General features: G+C 41.2%; 2 protein-coding genes across 2 annotated transcripts in view; both read right to left on the reverse strand.

Annotated features, from left to right (window-relative positions):
* The window catches only part of Nca (neurocalcin homolog), a 184,747-nt gene that overhangs the window by 139,680 nt on the left and 18,595 nt on the right, over positions 1-26,472 (reverse strand). The window lies entirely within an intron of this gene.
* Positions 1-26,472, reverse strand: part of LOC105189001 (neuronal calcium sensor 2) — a 153,608-nt gene that overhangs the window by 109,234 nt on the left and 17,902 nt on the right. The window contains exon 2 of the mRNA XM_025302683.1: positions 1,698-1,740. The gene's annotated coding sequence lies outside the window, so the exon portion shown is untranslated. The remainder of the gene's footprint in view (positions 1-1,697; positions 1,741-26,472) is intronic.

A 26,472-nucleotide genomic window follows, 5' to 3' on the forward strand; every position in this document is an offset into this window, starting at 1 on the left:
GGTGAGCAACTTTTTTTCTGAGCAACTACAAACGAAAATTCTATATATATATATATATTTCTACAAACGATTTGGCTTCTATTAGGTTTGATTTGAACTCAGCCCTCCAATTTTGCGGGCGGCCCTTGCCTTCCCCTTGCGTGTAACTTTTTTATTTTTTTACTACAAACAAAAATTCTTTCACTACATATTTCTACAAACAATTTGGCACATGTTTGATGCAAGAAAAGATTTTTTTTTAAAGTCGCGGGCTAACATCACAAAACTGCATCCGTCGCATTAGTCACGTGCGGCCCGGCGCTCGCCCGATGATGTGAACCCGCGATCGCCGCGATCGGGAATCGCAATCGGCCGCCGGTGATCCGGCGAGTGATCGTCTCGTGGGACGAAGAAGGGAATAATTGCGGGGAATAATTTTCGTTCGGGTTGAATTGAGGCATGTCTCATTCAAGCGAGCCGAGAAATCAATATCGTGCGCCACGTCTCCGCGACAATGTCCGAGTAGCGTAGGCGCGCGAAGGTGAGCATAGACTACCAGGGCGACTATGAGAGCGACTTGGAAACTGGAGCGACGGCGACAACGGCGGCGGCGGCGGAGACAATTAATCGAAAACTTGTAGCGCTTACGCTCGCGCGGCCGTTGATTGAGACGCATTGCGAGCAGCCGCGCATTCTCCCTAATCAGAGATTAGGGATGCGTGGGATTACAATGGGCAATGGCGATTAGATCAGCGGGCTCTACACATCAGCAACAATGTTGATACAATTTCGTAAGAGAGAATGAGAAATATAATGATGACCAGAATTGAGGTTAACCGTGTAACACGATCTACAGGGGTTTTACAAGGGCTTCGGAATGCCACGGCTAAACGTCAAATATTTGAATATTATTACGTAAACATTGTGTTGTACACCCGTACGTCTGCGTCGGCCAAATTACGCTGAGATTGGAGAAATATTTAAGTACGTTGCACCAAATATTTGGAGACTCAAATAAATTTACACTGGGGAAGGGAGCTCGGTATTGTTCGAGTCTCGCGAGTGTTTTCGAGAGTACCGCGAACGTGCAGAGAAAGAGAGAGAGAGAGAGAGAGAGGGGGGGGGGAGATGAGAGAGAAAGAGAGATGTTTTCGAGCAGAATGTAATAATAATATTATATAATCAAATTATATTCAGAAAATATATATACGTGCAATTAACAGATCATCAACGTTCGCAATATTAACTTTATATTCAATTGAAACGATACGCAATATTGTGCAACAATTAATATACCGATGAAACGTGTAGTAAATAATATATTGCTTAAAAATATTATACCTACACAGACACACCGACTGATACAAATAGCAGCCAATGACCGTTGATTAGTTAAAAATATTCCCGAAATATTGTGCTCCCGTCGTCGTGCCAGGCGTGACACGCTCGTGTCATTGCGTCAATCGCGCCATGGCTACATTTTATTGTTACAGGACACGTCGCACAGCGACTGGTGATGAAACTGCGTTTCGAAATGCTCGTCAAAGCGTGACGTAAGGTGACGCGCGAGGTTGAAAGCCGCCGCGGCAGCGAGCACGTTGCAAAAGTTACAACAGCCGGCTATTGCGGAAATATTTTGGTGAAAATTTCATTGAATGTCGACGCGGAAACGGTGCAGCACGCGACCGACGTTTCGAAAAATTCAATTCGTATCCTACCTTACTTGGCATCTTGCGTCGCGGCCGACACCACGCCATCCTCCTGAACAAACAAGTAGATATTTCATGAAGCAAAAGTCACACTATCGATCCATCGACGCGAAGCGATTTTTCCTTTTTATTTATATCTCCTATATTTCGGGCGGCATGGAAAACGTAGTGACTTTGTTTCTAGTTGACAGTCAGTTTTTGTCAGGTTAACCCCGTGAAAAATGTTATGTAAACTAATAGATAATTAATAGCTACATAATTATTGCTTGTCTCAATCAATAACTGTACTAATTACTTCTATCATTTATTATTTACTATCCATAACTATTATATTGCATCTGGAATAAATATATTGATCTTGGCGTTAACTCAGAAACGAACGAAAGTATATTTCATTATAAAGTTGCATATTTTTTACTACAATTATAAAATTTTCAAAGACGATAGATTTTCTCCAAAAATGTTCAAATTAATTACGTTCAGATAAGTACAGAATAAAAGATTCACAGACTGATTCAAATTTCTCGATTAAAAAGATCGAACATTAACACGCGGTTATATTTGGATGCTGCGTGAATTTGGATTAATTGAGTGAAACGGAGCGTCATTGTGTCACTCGAAATTATATCTTCGCACTTTCAAAAATTATAATATTGTATAATATAATGTTTCCATGTTCCGTAATTTCCTTCAGATATTATGATTATGTATGCGATTCAGAGGTAGGGGCTTGATAGAAAGATTAGATTTATTCATCAGATCTACTCGCCATCGCCACCCTTTCATGGTAACGCGATTTAAATGAAAATTTCATCAGCGCGAGCCAAGCGGTCACGCCGATGCTTTCATGTAACATTGCTCGACCGATGCGGGAACATTGCGTGCAAGCTCGCAAAAAGATAGTCGCGCCGATGGTGACACGAAAATTGCATCTTTCGGCAAAGCCGTCGCCTATTAGTTCGCATTCTAACATTCGCATGTGCATCAAAGGTGCACTCAAATATGAACCAAGTAAACTCTGCCATCACCGATTACGACGCGACGTGTTAACAAGTCCCATCCTCAAAGCTTCGACAAATCGAATTAGCGTCTACAAAAAGCGTTTGCTGTTTAATTATACGGCATTATACGGCGGCAGCCGAAACGCGGCTATAAAAAGGCAAGCACTAAATTTTCACGGACATTCTCTCTCGAAAAATCGGAAGTACATTGAAAATAATTCTATTCTCCACACAATTTCGAGAGCGAATTCCAATTTAATAATGTTTTTTTTAATTCAATCTTCATTTAATCTTCAAGGTTGAAAGAACGAGCTGTAATCAGATTTTCAGACGCGAATCCGCACGTTAGATCCAACGGAAAGCCGTTGTGTTATACGCGTGCACGGATTTTCTACGAGTATATCCGTTTAATATTAATAAGCGACGAGGGACTCGCACGAAGTTCAACCACGCGAAATGCTCGTGCTCTCTATTGTGCCGCGCGAATAATTAAATAGATGAATCGGAGATTACAGCGCGACGATCATAAATTTCGCCACCGCGCCCCGCGCGTCGCATCGCGAATTCAGAAAGTACATAATCATTTTTGGAATTCCCAAAAGCAGATCGCATTGGTTATGACAATAGATTGTACGCTTAAGCGTCTTCGCAGCGCTTGATGCGCACAGCATTCTTTATACTCGTTATTTAGCAATTTATCGTACCATCTAACTATCATCGCTGTCGATGGAAACACTATCAAAGGCTATCACGCAACGGCGACACGTATGTGACAAGCAGCCATTTAACAACGTCGATGGATGTCAGCAAGAATGATTCCGATCGCCGAAGCGGATTACAACCTTCGTCACGAAACGTTGTTCCCGCAGAGCGTTGTTCCAACGGAACGCGTTGTTATTTTCGCTAATACGCAATTAACCCGTTTTTTCTCTCTCACGTCGACAAGCCATCGATCAGACTCCGAAATATTACCGTCGTAGAGGCGTTTCAAGTGAATGTGTGTAAACTCTACCTTCGACATAATTTCCTCTCGAATGATAAATTCTCACGTAAAAAACAGATTTACGTACTACTTAACTTTAGTTAAACGCGAAAAACATCCACTTTCACTCGATCTCAAAATTTATTGTAAATCTAATAAAATCAGATGCGTCTCACGAAAGACGAAAGAGAAATCTTGTATTACGTCTTCTGATACACCCTTTCGAATTTGGCCGGATTATATGATACTTCTAATTGATGCGCATATAGTAAGTACCGAGAAGCTCGAAAGCACGGGGGGGATATCGCGCGCGTTCGTTCGTTCGTTGCTCGCGCTGAAGAGCTCGTTTTCTTGAACACTCTGCAGGAACAAAAAAGAAATTTCATCTATTATAATGCTTTCCGCCGCTCGTGTTTCCCAGTTATTTAAAAACTGTGGAATACATTTCGCTGCGGCTCACGGCATTCCGCGTGGCCTCACAGTAATCTCCGGCGCGCAGTCTCCCGAGCCGCGCCGGCAAACTCATTATTTTTCCTCGATGCTGGGGGGGACAACACGCAGTGTACTCGAGGACGATGTACTTACGCTCGGACATTTTTACACACACCTACCGCGAGAAATACCGAGGGAATCGGGTTCTCTGCCGGATGGGCACGACATTCTCTCTCTCTCTCTCTCTCTCTCTCTCTCTCTCTCTCTCTCTCTCTCTCTCTCTCTCTCTCTCTCTCTCTCTCTCTCTCTCTCTCTCTCTCTCTCTCTCTCATCGCCGCCGACGCAGTTGATCAAACTAACCGAGCTAGCTGAACTTTCTTGCGATAGGCAAAAAGACGTATTAATCCCAAGATCTACCCCCTCCCCTTCTCCGTGAGAACAGGACGGAGATTAATTCGAGACGATTCAGTCCGACAAAAATTTTCCGACGAGCTTTTATAAAAGAATTTTTTATACATCACACACATACACATATACACGTTCCAAGCAGGGCACGCAGCGCTGCTTGATAATTCTCTATACGCGTAGAAACTGTCGATCGCGCAGTCGAATTCGATTACACCTGGGAGAACGTGATGTTCTCCCGCATCCTCGACACCAGAGCATTCTTGAGCGCGACAGACTGCGCGAATAATAGTAAGCGGTGGCGATTCGACGACTTGTCACCGTCGCTGCAAATAAACTGAATACGAAACAACGATACCTCGGCTATCTCGACGACGGCACGTGTTGTTTGCACGTTGTATTCCGCGAGGGATAGAGCGACATATTCGTACTAGTCGACAGAAGAGAAGGTATTCCCCGAAGTATAATGCTTCTGTTAATGTTATCCTCGATATGGAATCTGAGTTTGTGCATTTTACTTTGGCAATCACGCGAATAAGTTGCGCGGCAAGCATACGACTATGTTTCTAATTGTAAGAAAGTCCGACGAAATATTCCGAATGGGGGTCTCTTGTTCTTCCTTTTCTTCTTTATTTTTTCCTTGATATTCGCGGAAGTAGACCCGCGCGCGCCCTTTTGCTCCTTTCGCATGTAAGCTATCGGTTGTGATATATTACTGGTTCTGTTATTAAACTTTAGCAATATCTATGTCGGTCATCTTGATTTATGATGTCAGAGGCGAGAAATCGAACGAGACTTTTTTGTTTCACCAAACGAATGATTTTTCAATAAAATAATATCGATAAAAATATCGCGTTGTTCGTTTCGGGGCGGAGAGAACAACAGGAAGTGCACAGGAAATTTCATCGGAGGAGAAACGAGAAAAAATGGGAACGAGTTATAGAAAACTTAATTAATTAATTAGAAACTGCAATTGTGTGGAAGAGAAAACAAGAGTGTATCACGTTTAAATCAACATAACCTTCGCGAGTTCTTCTCGTAAGTCAACATTATTGGATTGTAACAGCTGGAAAAATCACTTACTCGAACACAAGTTGCGAGAAATGAAAATTTCTCTCAACTTGTGTTCCCGGCTTCTCCGCGCGTAACATCGCAACCGATTACAACCGAAATAATACAATAGAGCGCGATCGCGCGACCATATTACCGAGTTGTAATAATGGAATCAATATTATACGTACTTTATCTACGTCTACAAGCAAACAATGACACTATTGAGCCAGCGTTCGTCTATAACATGGTGGAGCAGCAGTAATTATTGCGAGTGGATCGATGAGGTAATGGTCAATACACATTACAATACATGTATGTCATGTAGTCAATATTTATTCTTGATGCATGTAACCACATACGACATAGTGTGGTCGCGTTCCTATTAATCAATGATCCTCCAACTCAGTGAGATTCTGATGTCATGTGAAATACTTTTCTTTTTAACACGATAAGGAAAAAGTGGAAAACAATAGCGAGCGATCACGTTGATAGATATTTATATTAAAATTTCTTTCGGATAAACATAAGTAATATTGTGCATGTTTGCGATTAAGCGTGCAATTGAGAGCAATTTTGAAAATTTAATTATTAAGACAGAAATACCTCAATTCGCACATTCAATTATTTAAACATTCCGATATGATCGTGATATCGCTTTATCGCAGTTATTTTTGATCGTTATTAATATTTAAAAGAATGTTTTAACTTTCAAAGTAGCAAAATAGACATTGCTTTAATTAATTAATAGTGCTGTTTTTTTTTTCAACTTGTATCGGTGGTTAATTAATCAACTGTACCATCTTCCTACCGTCATTCTACATTTACGATATTTCAATGAAAAAATATACGATCAAGAAACGATTCCAATCATAATGCGACGATCGGATTTTGCAAAATGCTATCTATACCATATTTACCACATAAGCCAAATGTCCGGCAGTTAGGGGAGAATTCGAAGATTCCGCAATCTGACGGTAGCCAACAGGTCTCCCGTTTCCCCGGACCGTACGGAATCACCGACGACCTCGTATAAATCGCGGTATGGCAAATGGAACTCTCTGAGAAATGTGCGAGGAACGTCGCCAGCCGACGCCGAAGAAAGGCTGCCTTTGTGCCTTGCGCACTCCGGCTGACTTGTGTCGCCGATTACTACTTGTCCGTTGTCGACGCTCCATTTCACACACGAGGCAGCAGCCGCGCGCGGCAGTTACTTACACTATCGCGCTCGTGTTCGTTTATACAACGCTAGTAGACAATGAAGTGAGAGATATTCGCGTGTTAGAGAGTAAAAAAATAGTTTCACTCGCCAGATATTCGCCGGACCGAGAAGAAAGTTCTCTCAAGCGTGAACGATAAAACGCATTTTGACGATGTCACGAAATCCACCGCGGAATAAACACGACGGTGTGCATTCGGACTCGCATCGCATTCACTTTTAATATTTCCTTGTCACTCGACATATACGACCTATTTTAATCCTTCTCTATTCGCTCGATGGCTCATATTTGCAAAATTGGAGTACTGATGGGAATAATAATTATGCCATAATAATAAGCGCGGAATTTCGAATTCTCGAGTCTATGATTTCCAAATTTGCAGAAATGTCAGTTCGTAGGACTTCGCAATTGTCGGATATTCAAATTACCAAATTATTTGGTTTTCGGCAACGTGTTTGCATAAGAGGATTTCTGCAATTATCTGTGTTGGAAATCGAAATTTTCAGATATAATGGTCAAACTCATTTCCCGGATATCAGACAATCAATACACTTCTCCAGTAAAACGATTAATGTGCGTTGTACATCAGCATTAAAGATGCAACGATAATTACAACGTACCTGTATACGTGTCATAACAATAGTTCAGTAGTAGCGATAGTTATAGTAAAATATAATTCGAATGTGCATTTTTCATAAGAAACTAATTTATCGAACAATCGCAAAAGATACAACTGGTCCAATGTTCTTTTCAGTTTATAGGTTATATTTCTTTTCAGTTTATACATTAAATTTTTCCTCGCGATATAGGTCGAGCAATCGCTTAATGGGGAAATCATTATTGACGAATATAGTAATCAATAATTAGCATACGTTGTCAAAACGAACTTATTTTTCATGAAATATTCCCCATTATTTTCGCCACTTTGGAGCATTTCTTTTTCGGATTAACGCTAAATTTCAGAATTATAGTATGTACAAGCGGCAATTTCAAAATTGGCCTCGCGACTTTTATCAAAGGGAAAGTCTATATCTACTCTCTAGATATTACAGGACATTTCACCTTTGAAATTTTCAGTTTCGTCGAGATAAAAAAAAATATCAAAGGCGGGAGAATCGTCGAATAGTTACGAATGAATAATTTACGTTCGGTCAAAGTCACTCCTAGTAAATTGTACATAAGATAAAAGCATTTTGTACCAGTCGAGTCTTCTCGGGATTAAGAGCAAAGTTCGCGTTAAATTTACTTATTTCATCACTACGTTACACAATTCACTTTCTGCATTTTATCTGTCAGAACGTTTTACTCAACTTGAACGGATCGTACGCAAATAAATGTGTTTTAACATAGAGAGAAGCGATATTATCGTATCTTCTTCTCATTTTCCCTCGGTTCGACTCGTTCGAAGATGACGGTTTACGCTGACAAGAGCCACCCGACACGAGTACTTCGCCTATCTCTGTTGCGATACACCCCGATTTGTTTTCGCGACTCCGCAGAAGAAGGATTTGCGCGCCGCGAACCGAGTTTTTTCCCACGCCATTTTTCCGTCGCTCGAACATCGTAAAACGAAAACGAGCGGCTCTCGACGAGAGAGCTTTATGCGAATAATTAAAGTTCGAGCTGAATCGCTTGCCGTGATTTTATCGACGCTTCCGCTGCCGTTACCTAAGACGAGCGACGAGATTTACCGCGGCAAAAACTCGACGGAACTTTAATCCTCGACAACGACACAGTTCGCCGCGAATAGCAACACAGTTGGCCCGAGGCAGCAGATTCTTCGCTCGTAAAAACTATCTCGTCCTTTCGGAAGATCGCTTTCGGACGATCGAGACGATAACCGTATACAGTGGTATTGGTAATATTCCAATACACATCTTTCTCCTCCGAATCGCAATTATTGAAAGCCGAAGTGGAAAGTACTGCAGTTCCAATTTCAATACTGCGCTATCGATTATTTTCAAGCACCTCGTTCAAAGTTGAAAGAGTCTCGGTATAATTCGGTCTGAAGATTAAGAGGCTTCGGTACAATTCATCTTGAATATTACTCAGTCATTTCAAATTTTACTTGAACAACCGTAAAAGTCCTACCTACGAGGAGAGAGAACTGTGCGATAAAGCATGAGGATGTTGTTAATCCTATGGAGCTCCGCGCGTACGGGACGGTGACTTTGCTCGAACGGTGTTTAAATTAGCCCCGTTAATTAAACTCCGAAATCGATTTCGAGGCGAGACGGATGGACGGTGCCAGTGACAAACTGTCTTTTCGCTCGCCGATAATTGGTTAATTAGTAACGATAATGTATTTCGGGACTCGGCCAGTTTCACGAGTTCTGTTCTAGATCTGTACCGTGTTAAACAGCGTTTCGACCTCCAAAGTTATTACTTCGCACGTAGAATTAATTTGCTCGAACTCGAGCCACGACCGGCCCCGATATTATTGCTGGATTTCTCGTCCCGATATCTCATCCTAATCCGAAGGAAGGATAGGAAAGGAGAGTGAAGGGGCCTACGGGGAAGGAACTACGAGAGAATTCTAGTTGAGCCGGCGCGAAAGTTGGGCCGCGCTTCTGATTAGAAACATTGACCAATCTCGTTGTGCAGTTTCGAAACGAAATTGCGAATCCACTTGAGGCGATATGACACACGTGGCATTTTCATTTTGCTCGACCCGCATCCGAATCATAGAAACTTGCAGCCGGTATTTTTTAATTTTCAACATTCAACGCGCGGATATAGAAACGCGAATGTAAACTTTTCGAGAGATGATCGATAAATTATGAGAAATGAAAACGCGAGAAATAGAGAGAAAAAGATTGTATGATGATACAGGCAGGAGGTTTTTGAACCAACTATAAAAGTGGAAATCTTAATTTAAACTAATCTTCAGCCTTAAACTTAAAGTTACGCGCAACTCGGCCATATCTTGGCGATAAACAATCATTTTAACTCTCAATGCGATACGCTTGTATTAATGAGGAAGAAAACAAAATTACTAGAATTTGTTCTTTACAACAAACCCTAGCAGAAGCCAACACAAGTTTGGAATAAAGTTAATTTCACTTTGGTAAATTCAAGCACTAATACAACAAAATTAAGTGAGCCTGACACTGATGTGTCACGCAACACTTACTCAGATTACAACTCTGAAGAGCGATGATAATCTTAACATCCATGTAATTTCGAATTTAAATGCATGATTTTTATTTAATTAAAGACAGAGAGAGAGAGAGAGAAAGAGAGAGAGAGAGAGAAAGAGATACATTGAGAAATAAAACGACAATATCGATGTCGAATCTCTGTTACAGCGAAAGCATCTTTTCTCATCTTCTCTCATGGGTTCTCAAGCTCGCAACAGGAGCCCTTATGGAGCATTTTAACGTCTCGTCGAACGATTACACCTAAATGCTACTTTGTTCTTCGCGGTGTATGGCTTTAGTTCCTCCAGAGTTACTTCCAAAAGTTCTTCGAGCGCCATCGACGAGCATTACCAACATCCGCATGCCCGCCGTGTGTGAGGAAAGCGTATACCCATATAGAGGTAACGTAAACGTAATTTAACTTGCCCCCGTGTAATTCCATTAGCGGTATTATTTCAGCCGCTCGAACAAACACAGCGTTGTAACGCGAGTCTTCTCACCGTGATCAAACTACTTTTCGAACAGTCCCGCGTTAATCGCGTTTGTTACTTTCTTCCGAGCGGCTTGCGCCGTCTAACCGCGCACAAGTGCAACACGATCACAGTCTTGCGACGCGAGGGTTATCGGGGGTTACGATGCCGAAATGCAACGGAAGAAGAGCCGAGTGTGAGCGCGAGTTGCCACAGCGCGGATTTCCACAGTTCCGGGTTAGATCTGGCTTAGATCTGGGTTAGACGCTAACCCCTACAGCTAACCCCGCGTTGCATTCGCCGCGGCTTTGACTTAGCTACGTGTGTTACGGCACGTAAATTTTGCAACTGGGTCACGTGAAATGACAAGTAAACCCCCTTTTCTCGTTTCTCATAATTACTACAACATTCTCTTCGGATTAATCATTTTTTTTCCAGAGCTTATCGGATTCGTGCATTTCCATGAGATTCTAATTTCTCTTCCCCACCCCCAACCCCTCTCTCTCTCTCTCTCTCTCTCTCTCTCTCTCTCTCTCTCTCGTTCTATTCCTCCCTTTCCCTCCCGCCCTTTCTCTCTTCTTCTTTCTCTCGTCGCGTAATTTGAGCGCGACGTGAACGTGTCGCTTTTGCAACTCGTTACTGCTTTGTGTTGTACAGTATTGTTTCGACGAAAGGAGAAACGCAAACGCAGCAACAATGGGAGAATACAAGAGCGCAAATGCAACGCTCGCGTGCGCTTTCGTTACGCGCGGTAACTGTTTGTTATATCCGCGTGTCCGCGAATAAATTTGCAATATAATAAATGTAATTAACACGTTAAAAGGCTGGGTAAATTTAACGATGCTTTGTTTACATAACCGAGCGAATTTCTAACTCGGCGTTAAGTTCGAGCACGTGGGGGAGGGGGGAGGGGTTTATGAATTTTAATCATCGTGTATGGGCGTACGACAACCTATTCTGTTTTGTTTTTCTCGATTATTGTTCATAAATTGCATATTCAGTTACTCTGTCCTCATACATCCTCATTAATTAGCAGTAACAATGTTATCACATATACAGAACAAGAGATGTGCAGTGAATATAACAGTTTTCATAATAATATAAAGAGAAAACAATTTTAAATTCTACGTCAGAATGAATTTGCGCGCGAAGATCGAGTATTTCTACTTGAAAGTCGCAGAAATACTTCAGAGATATTCCTAATGTTAATATTACGCGAAAACGACAGAATCTCTCGGAAAACGGTTCTCTCTGACTGTTAATAATAAAATAATAATCGGACCCGGCGCTACACCGGCGGAAGGAAACAGAGAGCGTCATTATGACAATTCAGATACTCGTCGTACGTTCTGAATTTTACGAAGAAGGAGGAGGAGAGCAGGAGTAGAAGGACGTAGAAGGACGAGATTGCCGGGGCGGGGTGGCGCTATTGGATTTAAATTCCTTCATTTATATGTTAATCGCGGACGATCTCGGCGTGAGGATCCTCGACGTTCGGATCCTCGGATTCGAAGATCAAGCCCGTTTCGGCGCCGACGTGAACGGCGTCGACTCACGCTTATTGTCCTCCCGATGCTACATAAAAATTTTCCGCGAGTCTTGAAAATGGATACAACGGAACTCGCTGATGAATTAACGTGTTTAAAGAGAGCCTCGCTCACACGCAAACTGCGAGAAGAAGACGCGCCCTGAGCAATCCGTTTGAAAAACAGCGTCTTAAAAAACGAACATCCGGGTCAGATTTTACGTCGCGCGTTACACCGATAAAACGTCGCCTCGTAAACTTCGTTGCTAAACTTCCTTGTCGTTTCGCTCCTCCTCCCCGATGCGCTCTCCGACAACAACAAATAATTCCCTAATTTTCAGGCATTGTACGGAGACAAGAGGAATTGAGCGCAAATTTTACGAGTCAACTGCATCTTGTCATCACGCATCAAAATTAATCCTCGATCGCGCACTGATTGCGACTTTGCAAATCTCGGTATCATTCTTCGTGTGCAAACATCGCGTCACATTGAAATAAATTACATTCTTAAACGAACGACTGTCACTGTAGAGGAATTAATTATTTATTTTGATGACTCGAGTGTAAAGGAAATAAATACTCAAGAGATACTCTTAACACATAATCTTAATATTTCACGATATAAAAATTGTAAAATTTATCAATAAGCAACTTTAACGATGTTTTGGGATGTGTTTTAGCAGCTAAGAGTCATGTTACTTGATAGTTTCAAAATCAGGAGCTGCTAAACGATCGTAACAATCATTGACAAGACGGTAAACGAAGCGCGAGACATTGCGCTTGAAATTTATCGCGTGTTTTTTGTTTTTGTCCATCGTTAAACTTTGCAAGGGGCCAGTGTGGTGCAGTGCAGTGCAGTGCAGTGCAGTGCAGTGCAGTGCAATGCAATGAAGTGAAGTGAGGTGAAATGAAGTGAGCGAAGAAGACGAGCGACGGCACTGGAGATTTAGATCTGGACGGCTGAATATTACGGGACATCAACGCGCAATGGTGAGTGCAACAATTTGAACGCTCATAAAACGAAATATATCACGTAGTACGTACGACGTGTAAAAAATAAATCGCCTTCTGTCAATGACGTATAAAAAATAAATCGCGACTGTCAATGACAAAAATCATAACGCGAAGCAGGTGGTGGTGCGAGGCTACTTGAAAATACTAGGCAAACAGACCGTGAACGTAGAAGAATTAAACGAATTAAAATTTGTTATACTTTTTATACTATGTTGTACATAAAATTTGCATTATATTCCCTCTGCGTTATCCGATAAATTCGCTCGGCTCAATACACATTTACAATCCCGAAATTTGACACGCGATTCGAATGACGTTAAAATACACCTGATGTATCCCGCTACAAATGACGTTGCGCGAAAAGCTAAAAACGTGGAAAATGAAGGCAAAAACGAGGCACACGTATTTAGCAACGCAAAACGTCACTCGCATCAACTGTGCCGCACCCCCTCGTGGAACGAAAATAGAATTTTCCTTTATTCGCGACTCCGTACGTTTTTGTCGAAATTGGCGCAGTGCGCCGAAAAACGTGTTTTTTACTTTTCAATACGTGTGCAGTTTACTCTTCATACAACCCATGCTTAGAAATGCGTTTTCCTCACTTGCTTACTGTTTGCTTCATCCATGTGCCTTTCCGAAAGAAAAAAAAGCCTCTGCAACGAGGAAAACGTTAACTTTGACCTCGCGATGTTCCCCTCGCAATGAAATGTATACTCAATACGTGCATACGACGTGTGCATACGAACCCGACATTTCCGCGCAAAGGGGAGATCACGACAGGAAAGGGGTTAATTCGGTTCTCCGACTTAGCTTCGACGTAGCTATGTGGGTTAACCGGCGGGCTCGTCTAACCGGTTCGTTCGGTATCACTCTTCTTCGGTATCACAAGTATCACTCTGTACGGAGCAAGGCTAAATTGTGTTATTTTTACTCGGGGGCGCGCACGCGAAGGTGTCGAGTCGAGAGGCAAGGAGTGAGGGGGCGAGAATGTGGAAGCCGCCACGTCGTAATCGAGTGAAACGTCAAACGAGGGAGGCTAATTTCACGGCGATAACCGACGGCGACGCGACGCGATGCGTACGCACGGGAATCAAGTAAATTGCCATGAAATAAATCGTCGACGAAAGTGCCCCGCTGCGGTCTTCCGGATTTATCGCGAGCACCGTCACCGACCTCCTTATTCGATTTTCCTGTTGATATGAGTGGAGTCAAGAGACGCGCGGGATGCACACACCGGCGCACGCGCGCAGAATTGTGCGCATCGGGGAAATAAATTGCTCGGCTATGGCAGATGTCGAGAAATATCTCGCGTTTGTAAAAGATCGGTTCTCCCAGCCACGTCGAGTCCGGCACGCGACGTCTCGTGCGATACATCGGACTCTGGAGACGGATTTATGTCCTGTAAACTTACGAGCGCACGGTTCGCTTGCGTCTATCGGAAACAATTTTGCAATTTTCTGCGCGATTAGCGCGATCGAATGGGCGAATCGTGCAACTCAAAATTATTCTTGCATATAGGTGAGTATATGTGCGTACGCAGGTCCGATGCAATATTCAAAAGAGAACGGGGTAAGAAAATATTTGGTTTCCTGCATCATCTACGAGCTCCGTGGAATTAAAGTGGAAGTATGGTTATACATTTATGTAGAGCACCTAGCGGTGTAACGTCGGTGGTTTCGTCTTTCCGGGTTTTATCTCAGGCAAGATGTGAAATATAATATTGATATGATATATTTAGACTTGTTTTTTTTTTCTTTATAACGTTATATGATGTACCCTCTATCACGAGGCATTAAACAACTGATATCCTATTACGACACGGTCCTCTATCATTAAATTGATTGAAATACCCTTGATTGAAATACCCTTCCCGCAACCAGCAATTCCTATTTTGATAATAAGACAATTTTCAATCACGACGCGCACGTTTACCAATTGTCGATATGATATATTAGCAAAACCCTTTGGCGGTGGAAAGAAATTACAAAGATTTTGCGCTAATTGCAGGCGTAATTGCGTTTTCAACGCGCGTAAGCATCATATTGATGCGATTCTATTAGTCGACTCGTCTCGTGTGATCACTGCAGATTATAAATTTTATAATATATTAACGGCCGGCGAATATCCTTGGGGGATACGGAAATAAACGACAGAGATTCATATCGCGCTTATTAAATGTTTGCTCAGTCGAAGAACCATGCGATTCAACATGCACGATGCGCAAACCTCACGTAATCACGACTATCGCATTATCCCAACGACCGAGTCGTGTGTCTCTACCTACCTATCTATCTATCTATTTATCTACCTACCTATCTACCTATCTATCTATCTATTTATCTATCTATCTACGCAGCAATGTCGATCGACGTGCTTTTACGTGTGCGTCATTATTAGCGTCGCAAAGGGACGTTTCCGTAACACCTTAGCACTTACTCCAGATTCAGATCGAATGATTAACGACTTCGTACGACGATAAATAAACCGTGAAATTCGAAAAGTTTCGCGATACCAATGGGGCAAGGAAAACGACACACTTTTCGTATTCATTGCTGAGCGACCATCAATGTCGCTGAGTGTATGCACGATATGTTGTTGATGGATTATTCTTTAAAGGTTTAGAATTTAAGGAGAGCTCGAAATAGAGGCCACTTATCATCTTTTCAGCAGCAATATCATAATAACGCTGTCATACTAACATAAGAACAATGTAATTCGAGTGTCGCCTTCGTATTTAATTAATTTGCGATACTGTTAATATATCTCTTTAATCGTGCGATTTGTTAGAAGAGTCACATTCTATGTAATCATATGGTATACAGTCCGTGAAATTTTGTAATTGGGAAACGCTTGATTTTAATTTTCTTCGAGGCTTCATGAGATTCTACGTAAGTTTACGCAGTTTAAAACTTTCACGTTTCGCTCATGTATAAACGTGAAATGAGGTATATAAGAAAATTACTTGGCAGAAAATCAATTTTGTATCTTCCAATACTTCTCTTTTTCCGCATCGTGTATCTTGATCGTCAGAAATGTTTTAGCGTGATATAAATATATTACGTGAATGTACTTTTCACTATTCGTGTATATATTGAGAGAATATTCCAATGTAGAGAGATCAATGCTGAACCGCACGCTGAAACGCACCGCACGTGCGTGGGTCAATTTTACAATACACATTTTGCAAACATTCAAAACAAACAAAAGCATCATGTTTGTAGGAATATATATTATTGTTATCAATTTTCGCTATTAATAATTATATTAATAAATTACCGTTGAAAGTATTCCATTTTGTCAACCGTCCTCTCATCTTTATATATTCTCATAAGGCAAATAAATTAATTAAATTTTAATTTAGTAATCGGAATTGAAATATTAATTACGGATAAACAGTATAAATATTCTAACATAATCGTGATATTATTTCGAGCCCCAAACTAGAAACTTATTAAAATTTCGTAAGATATTTTTCCACTTTTTTGATTGATTTCCACTTTTAAATGAATATTTACTCACTGTCAATTAATAATTGATCCTTAACATGAACTTTGAAATTCGTGTGTGAGAGGGTATTTTACATCAACAATTATTTTCACGTCGACAACACGAAAAGAGATATTTCAACGTACAAACAATGAAAAAATCATGAATATCAAAAACACACATATTTGTTCATCATGATATCCATCACTTCTAATTATTCTATTTAATTATTAGTTTGTCGAATAATCATTATATCGTTCATAAGAATAATCGTACAAATATTAAACGACTAACGGTTAACGACGATATTTCTAGACAGCATTTTATCGTCCATTGATCGGAATGTATTTCTCTAGCAATTCGGCGCATGGCTCGAATATTAAGGACGATGCAATATTTTCTCGATATAGTATTCTCCTCGCCGCGATATTGCTCGAGTTAATTAAATCTTAAGATTATCCAACTGCTAATAAAATGGACATTACGGATTATAGTTGCACAAATGATGCGACATCCTGCGAATCTTCATAGAAGATCGCTATATGAAATATCCGTGTCATTTCATTTCTCTTTTACTATCTGCTTACAATGCGTAACATTTATCAGTTATTAATTTTTCACAAGTTTGACTGTGAAAATCAGTGATGCGCGAGAGAGTGTATAAGAAATATCTTGAACTATATACTACAGATAGCATATTAACATTATAAAAATTACAAGCACCCGTTTAACCTGATTAATGATAAAATATTATCGAAGTAACACGGATCATATCTATATTGCCGCGATCTTTCGGATCAATTCGGGAGAATCTTCCGGAAAAGATCTCCGTTGGATTAGCGTTATTAAAAAATTTACGAAGCTTGTTTGTATTTCGTGGATAATTAATATTGCGAGATTTCACCTGTGTTACCGCTTGGACAATATCCGTTGAATATTGGAAAATTTTCGCGTCATTAGTTTATCAGGTGTTTTTAGCGAAATAGTGGAAATTCGGTTTTAATCGACGAATTTGATTGTCAATTCGCAGAAAGTTCAGCGAGAAATACTTTCCAGCGGAAAGTTTCCTAGCGGAATGTCTAAAAGATCAGTGACCTACTTTAGAAAACACTGCAGCTTCGTCAGGCGCGCACCTAAATTAACATTGCCAATTCTCCATACGAAAAATTTCAATTAAGCGATACAAGCACGTCAGATGTACGATCTTTCATGAAGTCATAATTGAGAGATACGTCCTCTCGAATGAACGTGAACAACAAAATGGACGAAAGATATCGGGATTGAATGGAAGAGAGATACGACTTCACTTCCTTCGTCAATTTTACGCCAGCAGATTGCGGAAGTGTGAAGTGAATGTTTTATTGATATTGGAGTGATTAAAAAATGAGACCATCTATCAAATTTTGAACTAGACTCTAATCAGAGTGATTAACAAATAAGACTATCTATCGAATTTTGAATTTTCGACTCTTATCGAGCCGGTTCGCCTTGCGCGTGAAGACAGACATGCTTTTGAGGACTTTTATTTCATGAAATAAAGTCGTCAAAAGAATACCGTTGCGCGCACTAACGAGAGTCCTATTCAAAAGTTTTAACGAGAACACTGCACCCACTGGCATTACAGGACAGCACTGTTATTGTCCCGTGTACAATGTTGTATATTCACCTTAAAAAAGCCATGGCTTTTCGAGACGCAAAAGAATGTTAGCGCAGTTCTTTATCTCTCCTCGCCAGTCCGAAAAATATCAGACTTTATTATACTACAGAAGAAAGTATTATCTTTCATTCGTGACAGTGCGCAATGATCTGTCTCGACGAGCTTTGCGATTTGTCGTTATTGCATCTACATCAAATTACATCGCGTGCAATTTACATGTTAACATAACTTCAGGATCAAATAAAGTAAGGACATTATGAGGTTACTGATAGCATCGTTAAATACAGAACGAATTAAGCGCAAGTATTACACATCGTGAAAGTGCAAAGTCAATATTTGAGAAGAATGGAAAATTGGTAAAAAAAATATGAGGGGAGGAGCCCATAGAAAATGAAAGACAGAGAGAGGGAAGAGGAGGAAGGGAGGAGATAGAGAGTACACGTGTAAACGTGAGAACGGACGCGAGTAAACAATGTTACGAGTTAAATATACTCTAATTTATGGCGAGCATTTCGACGAAATTTGATTAGTCAGAGAAAGGATAAAAACAGGGTCCAGGATACCGTTTGTTGTCGCCAAGCTAGTCCGAAAATTGGAGATTGAAGTGAGAGAGTAATTATAGTTGACAACGACACGTATACTCAAGTGGGGCTCCTATCGAATTTCTAGATATGAATGCGTCACACTTGCTGACAACGATTTGCTTTGTTCCCGATACGGGTAGTTTCGCAGGCTATTTTCACCACTATATATATGGATATTTCAAAACGGATCCTTGAAACCATAAATTTAAATCTAGAAACGCAGAAAAAAAATTGAGTAGATTCTATTCTTGCGAATTTAAATCTGTATTTTCTCCTTTTTCAACATTTAGATATCAATATAATCACGATTCTAACTGTTGTTTCTAAATATGTACATTTCATATTGATACGTTGTGCAACATTTATTTATAATTTTTACTTATAATTTATAATTATAATTTAATGTGTAAAATCACTCCCCTCAGCATCACCCTTCATTACTCAATGTATACAATCGTGTTTGATTATTTTAAATAGCTGGGCCAAAGTTGCTGGAGCTCAATCGATCCGCGTGAGATTATCTCTGTGTGAAATAAAATGAGTATTTTCCTTAATCAACTCCATACTCGAAACAGCGGAATTCAATCGAATCAATCGACAACGTAATTATAATTTAACTCGGGCAAACTATAATCCAGCCCTGCTTGTGCGAGAAGTTCCTTTCGAAGAGTCGCGAGACGATGTCGCGCTTGAGGGATGTAAGGAGCGGCGTCGTCGTCGTCGTCATCGTCGTCATCGTCTTGGGGTCGGAAGGTTGTGCAAAAGCGACCGCCGGAGGCTCACGGGGCGAGGAAGTAAAACGAGAGAGATCGAACGAGGAAGAGTGAGAGGGAGAGAGGGAGAGAGGGAGAGAGGGGGGGAGAGAGAGAGAGAGAGAGAGAGAGAGAGAGAAGGAGGGGGAGAAAGAGAACGAGAGAAGCATCGCGAGAGAGCATACCACTGCAGGGCGCCGGCGTGAGGGCAGCGCGCGACGCAATGCGGGCAGCGACGACCATCGCGCGAAGGAAGGTGGTGGTAGAAAGGTGACGCGCGCGAAGACGTTGTGGCTGAGGAAAAGCCCCCGGGGAGCCAACAGTCATGGTAATCTCGCCGAGATAGGAACAGAAGTCGCTTTTCTTTTCGGCCGAAGCGACGAAGCGAGGGGTGACGCGCGGCGCAGCGTGTCAACCCCGCGCATTATTGGAGATACGCGACACACACACACACACACCTGCGCGCGCGCGCGCCAACTCTTTTTGGTACACCGGATGCCTCGGGATTGGTCTACGAACGAAGGACAATACGTTGACGCTGTTCAATGTAGACTTTGTCGGTTTCCGACTGAAAGCGACTTTCGCGAAAATGTAGAATAATGAATCCTGAATTGTAAACTAGGCTCACTCCGCGAAATTCCGTGGATGCAGGTAAACAGCGATATATTACATCGTTGGATTTAATTTGACACGCGGAGCTTCCTCCGGTGGAGTTTTAATTAAGACATCGCGATATATCAAGTCAAGCAGTCAAATTTCAAAAGTCGCCGGCACATAACGATCTCCCTCGGGACCGCCAGCGTCGAGAAAAAAATTGGCCGGAAAGTTACGCGCGAGAAATGACCCTCATTTTCCGCCAATTCAAAACGCTGTATCATCGATATTTTTACCAATTTAGAGTCCCTCGCGACATCAATCTCAAATATTACATCATCATTCAACACACCGATACAACGGAATGAAACTTTCGGTATGATATAAGATACAGCGTTCCAATTTTCAAGTAAGGAACGGCGCGCGGCCGGCCGGCGGTGCGATCCGCTTCCTTTCAGAAGGCGGATATAATCTCTCTCCGGCGGAATCAATAGTGCGTTGAATTTTTCACATGCCAAAGATGCTTGTTGCGGGCCGCATTCATCACTCGTTTAACGTGCGGCAAAGCACACAATGCGGCTCTACAACCAGCACACAAAAAATTGCAACAATATTTTACCCGATAGCCGCTCGGTCTGATAATGGCGCGCGCGCGCGCGCGAGAGAGAGAGAGAGAGAGAGAGAGAGAGAGAGAGTGTGTGTGAGCACACGTATTCGTGCATCGTGACCATGCTATTGCAGATTGAAACGACACTTGCGCTACGGATACGAGATGAATTCACACACATCCGCGATTTACACCGCAACGCCACGAGTGCCCAAATGGGCTTCGTTCCGCTGCGCGAAGATGTCAATTTCGATTCGGCGCGAGCGAATTGTGCAACGTCACACAGCTTTCGCTACGCGGGCGAACACCGTAATTTTCCGCACATACGTTACTTCTCGCGACAAGTTAAATTCGGACGAGCCCGTGAGCAAAACGAGGATTTATATTCCACCGGGATGGCTGCTCAAAGTTCGCCGAGCCTCGCAATATCCTCGTTTCCGCTCCTGGTCTTGTAGTTATTATTTCGCAAATATTGCTGCTACCGTCGAGACTAACGACACTACTTATGACAATTAACGAAATTTTCGTTAATTATATAATAAAACTGCCCGTACATTTGCCAATTTAAGAAAACGATTATTTTCTCTCTCTCTCCCTCTCTCTCTCTCTCTGTCTGTCTCTAAAGGCTGTTGAAGCATTCGTCGATATTATGTCACGTGCGTGTCGAATATGTATTTATCGTTTCAAACAGAAAATCATATTGTCGTGTACAAAACTTTTTTATACCCAAAACGTATCTGTAAAGATTCCCGATTTGTTTTCGATAATTTTTAAAGAGAAAAAGTATTCCACGCGATTTGCGCACGAGCGCAAATTTGGATTATGATAAAGTAAATATTCGCGTCACGTTTTATATATGCTACGAGCAGGTGAGAATATTTTGTATCGACTGAAATAAATAACTGGACAGATAACATGGTTTGTGCAAGAATGCGAATTCGTGTCGACAATTTACTGATACACGACCGTCCATCCACAGTTGCAATTTCCGAACATTTTATTGCGCTGTTGTTAATTACGTCATATTCTACGAACATATTTCATAAACAGCGCAGCTGTGCTTACACGTTTACAGACCGCTATTACTTACTGTAGGTATCAGTGACCGTATTTTCCGCGGCCATATTCGACATACACATTGGCGATTGGATTAAGCCATTTACGTTGTCGTAACAGAGATCTATAAAGCCGGACCATAGAGAGAGAGAGAGAGAGAGGGAGACCAGAAAGAGATGCTTTGATAATCTTTAATTACATGAATGAAATTGGGATTGCAATGATCGAATTGACAAGATACATCGTTAAACCTATAATTTCGGAATTACTGGATACATGGAGTAAATCCATATATTATTGTTTATCTTTGTCATCATTTCATCATATACCATTTGTTTCTACCTAAATTACACTGATCGTTACTGTATATTTCCAAGCGCGTAACGACGCGTGAATTTATGTGGTTGATGTAGCGATTACAATTCGAGCCACCTGCACGAGGCAATAATTCGCGTCTTGGAAAAATACAGTTGCCGGAAGTGGGAGACATGCTTGGTAGTATTCCCAAATAAGCAATCTTTTTCCAGATCGATAAGATTGTACCTGCAGTGTCGAGCAGCGCGCGTGCCAAGTTAGTTTTTTCTTCTACTCGATCCAGGAAAACATGCGCGTATATATCGCTAAAATGCGCAACGGAAGAGTCAGAGAAAGGAACGTAAAAGATTAAAGCGAAATGTTTAGATTGAAACTTCGGGCGGTTACAACGCTTATGCGTATAATGCGGTTCGATGAACAGCGTTGCAAGTAACTCAAGCTTCAAAATGTAAACGACTGATGTTGCGTCGTATCGCGATGATACATTTTATCAATCCCGTCTTCAAATTCGTTATCGTTGAGTAAATAAAAATATATTTAAACGCTTCTTGCTGCAACATACGCAGTCCGACGAGATTTCGATATTTAAATACACAAAAAACAATCAAAAGCGCGGCTAAATAATAATTTACAAGATCTATCGATGCCTTGATACGGAGACAACTAATTTTGATGTTTAGTTACCTGTGGGAAAAAGATGAATGATATATTCATCCATTTATATCCGCTTCGTAGGATAATAATAATTAGCTTCATTACATCATGTATTTATATTACTCGCGACGGTTTATTCGGAACTGTTTATTTCATGCTCTAATGCTTAGTCAATTTAATTTAATCGAGCAGTTAATGAAAATTAACCGGTGGTATCTGATAGGAATGCGTGATATCGGTCGGTGTGCTGCATATTACATTAATGTAAATTAAGCCAAGATGCTCGAAAAATTGAAATAATATATTTTTGCTATGTTAAATATATAATAACAGTATGTAATTTTTATAGCCACCGTTTCATACATATAGCACCATCTCTGTCTTCCACAGACAATCACGAACGTACCCGTCGAATGCCGAGTTGCAGCGAACTGCTTTACTCACTCGCAGTTACCTGCATTATCTACCATCCGTAACGATTCTGCGCGATTTCGACTACACGTATCATCGTAACGGCGCCACGAGGATTAAAGGTATCGATTAAAGGTCCATCGAAGAGTCTCGTCGCGCCCCCCTCTCTCTCTCACTCCCTCGATAAGCGCGGAACAACAATTTACCTGTTTGAACGGCACGAATAAAGTTTATCAAGTTTGCTCGACGAGATTAACTTCGTCCTCTTGCGCCTCTTTGCGAAATTAGTCTCTCACACAGGATTACGTGTTTCATAAAATTATTATCGGGCTTTTGTAAAGTCGTTATCGACATCGTATCAGCTGCGATCGACGATCTAAAAATGATCGCAAATAATCCAAGCACAATCGCACCATTTTACTTGTGGTGACTCGCCCACTTTCGAATATTATTCGCGAGGAAATTCATCAGTAGGGACTAATGATCGATCTTGTCGATGTCGATTAACACCGAGAGTGAGTGATCGAACTTATTCTTTGTCTCTTTTCGCGGGTTTCGATCCTAAGGAGACCGGGAGCATCAGTTGAACTAAAATTGAAATTACCCGACGATGAAACCGACCGTAAAGTGCTCGTTAATGAGCGCAGGCAATCGGGACGATAGAATCAAATACGTTTGCCCTTCGGGATGCAAATGAAGCGTGAATCTACTTTGGGAGCAGCGCACGCGAGAAATGTAATACCGTGCTTTTCCGAAAGAGAGATCATTCTCATATTCACGAAGGATTGATTTGAAAATTTCTCGTTTAACGATTCTTATCCACCGTCATCGTGGTGGATGTAATAATACTTGGTATCCAAGGAGAAACAACGAATTAACTGCAAAGGCGCTTCAGACAAAACCCAACAAACCGATTATTCAACACTGATGTTGTATTAATGTAAAAACATCGTATTTTCATAAAAGCATTGAAATAGCTACTAAGGTCCGACGGACCTCATTTGCCTGTCCGCGTTACAAAAATAGTTTAGAAGGGTAGAAGGGTTAACAAAACAGTTCACTGGAAGGGAGTATTATTTATAATAGCGCACACGCGGTTGTGGAAAAAAGGTCATTCATTTAGCTGTCACTTTGCAAGAGTTGTAAGTTGGCGCCTTGAGGCGTCGATGGACATTAATGTCGATCGATAAGAATGATCTTTATGATGCGTGCAATTTAAATAATCAGAGTCTGACAAAAGAAGGAAGAAACGGCGTTCCAAAACGAAAGTTTCTTGCTTTACGTGCAACCGCGAAAACACTCGCTAAAACATCTAAGAAGAAAACCGAAGGGCTCGCGTGTATCGCGGTTATTAATATCTACAATCGGCAAAATGTTACCGTACGCGAGCCGACGCGCTATATGCATCGCTCGCGTGCATGGCGCGATGTAAATCCACTGCAAGATATACAGGTTACACCAACATGCGCGACTATACGCAGAGACGTACGTAAACATTTAACGAATGTTTGCGTCTGCCGACGTGCGATCTTTTCTTGCGAGGTGAATGGGATTATGATAAAAAAACGTCATCAGACATTCAGAATCGGAATCATACAGGTGTTTAGATAAAGAAGTCAGCTGATGGTTAAACAGTAAATATGCTTGTCAAACATCAGAATATACAGTGATTGGAACATATTTTTTAGAAGCGATCTACTTTTCGTCATATTTGATATGCGCGCAATGGCTGGACAACGCGGCTAGATCACAAAAACCACAATTCTATATTTTTGTATAATCTAGTGTCTACTAGGTGCTATATACTAATTTCCGACTCAGACCAACTAGTTGCATTTCTATTCAGGCAGAAAAATAAAATTCACATCGGTCGCAGTATAAGAATCGCTGCAGTGACCGCTTCGTTAATCCATCGTCATTTGCGCGAGATACTTAAGCGCGTCCAACTTAATTATAGCGTGAATTAATATGCAGCATGTAGCATGTATTCTCTGTGCTACAAATCAGTATACGTGCGTCATCATGTGAGCCGGAAATCGTGAAGTAATCGCTTAATTGTGGCTAGTTAAAGAGCTCGTTGCGGTGCTATACACGGCGGTGCGAACGCGCACATTTGCGCGGAGACAAAACATGATCGAACAGAAACTGTAACGACGATACGCCGAGCAGTTTACACTTAGTCGCGGAAAAATATTAATCATCAACAACGACAATAATCAGCGACGCAAACAAAATGCAAACTCTTCGAGAACGAAAACGGAGAATAACAATACCGATCACTCTCTGTCGTTGACACATGAATTCATTAATTAGTAATACACACAAATCGATCACGAAGTAATTGAATAGTTATTAATCATAGCGAGAATCGCTAGAGGACGGCGCAGTCGTCAAATATCAAAATGCTAACCGCACCAACTAATACAAATGTCGATACCGCAGCTTTGATAAAATAATTCGTTTCTCACGCGTACGAGTTGAAACATTCCGTGAGTTTCTAAAATAAATTGACATTTCCCGCGCGCGTAATTATAGCCCACGGCGGCTATTTGCAGAGAAGAATAAAGTCGACATCGTGGAAGTGTCAACGAAGTCGACGAACATTGAATGAATCTTAAAATTGCGGGGCGCCGCGGAGGATTAAAAATTGAAACCGCTTCGCAATCCATAACGTCCTATTTTCAGGAGAAATATTCCTCGTGAATGAGCCACGTGAAGGGACGGCGGATATGGTTTAACAAAAAATTTACGGAGGAAAAATATCACAGTGTACGTCCATGTGGAATTATTTGGCGTAAACAAATGGCAAAACACAAGGTATTTAAAAACAAAAGGGCAAAGTAACAACACGTAGTGTTCTGTCACAAATTTACTGCGTGTATCGTTAAATGCTGCCTCGCAAATTTTGTAGTCGATTTTGCAGTTGAGTCGCTTCTTATCGAAAACATCGAGATTTTTACGGCTTTTTAGGCCACTGAGAAGAAGAAATTTTTCTCTCGCCGAGAGAAATAGTAAAACCGCATATAAATATCGCGACATTTGTTGTCCGTGCAATTTTAAGTTGTTTTTACTTCGACACAATTTTTATTTAAAGCTCAACAACGCAGACAGAATCTCTGATATCCCTCCTCTGATATTCTCGCCAAGATAAAACAAAGTTCGAATTGAACGAGGAACAAAATTGTATCTCCGTTTTATCTTTTTAGCATCAAATTATAAAAAATATTTTTTATAATACAACTTTTTTGTTGTCCTCTATAATTTTGATTATACCAATTAACGAGAAACTTGAAAACAGTTCGTCGGCGGAGCAACTTTTATACTCTCGGTACGAAGGATCAGGAAGAAAGTATCGAAGATTACGTAAACGGCGCGCCACAACGTTGATCAGAGCATTAAGTTCCGCGATATTGAACCGCGGTCCTTTTC

The sequence above is a fragment of the Harpegnathos saltator genome, unplaced genomic scaffold (assembly GCF_003227715.2).
Source record: "Harpegnathos saltator strain DR-91 unplaced genomic scaffold, Hsal_v8.6 scaffold51, whole genome shotgun sequence".
In the NCBI taxonomy this organism is placed as follows: Eukaryota; Metazoa; Arthropoda; class Insecta; order Hymenoptera; family Formicidae; genus Harpegnathos; species Harpegnathos saltator.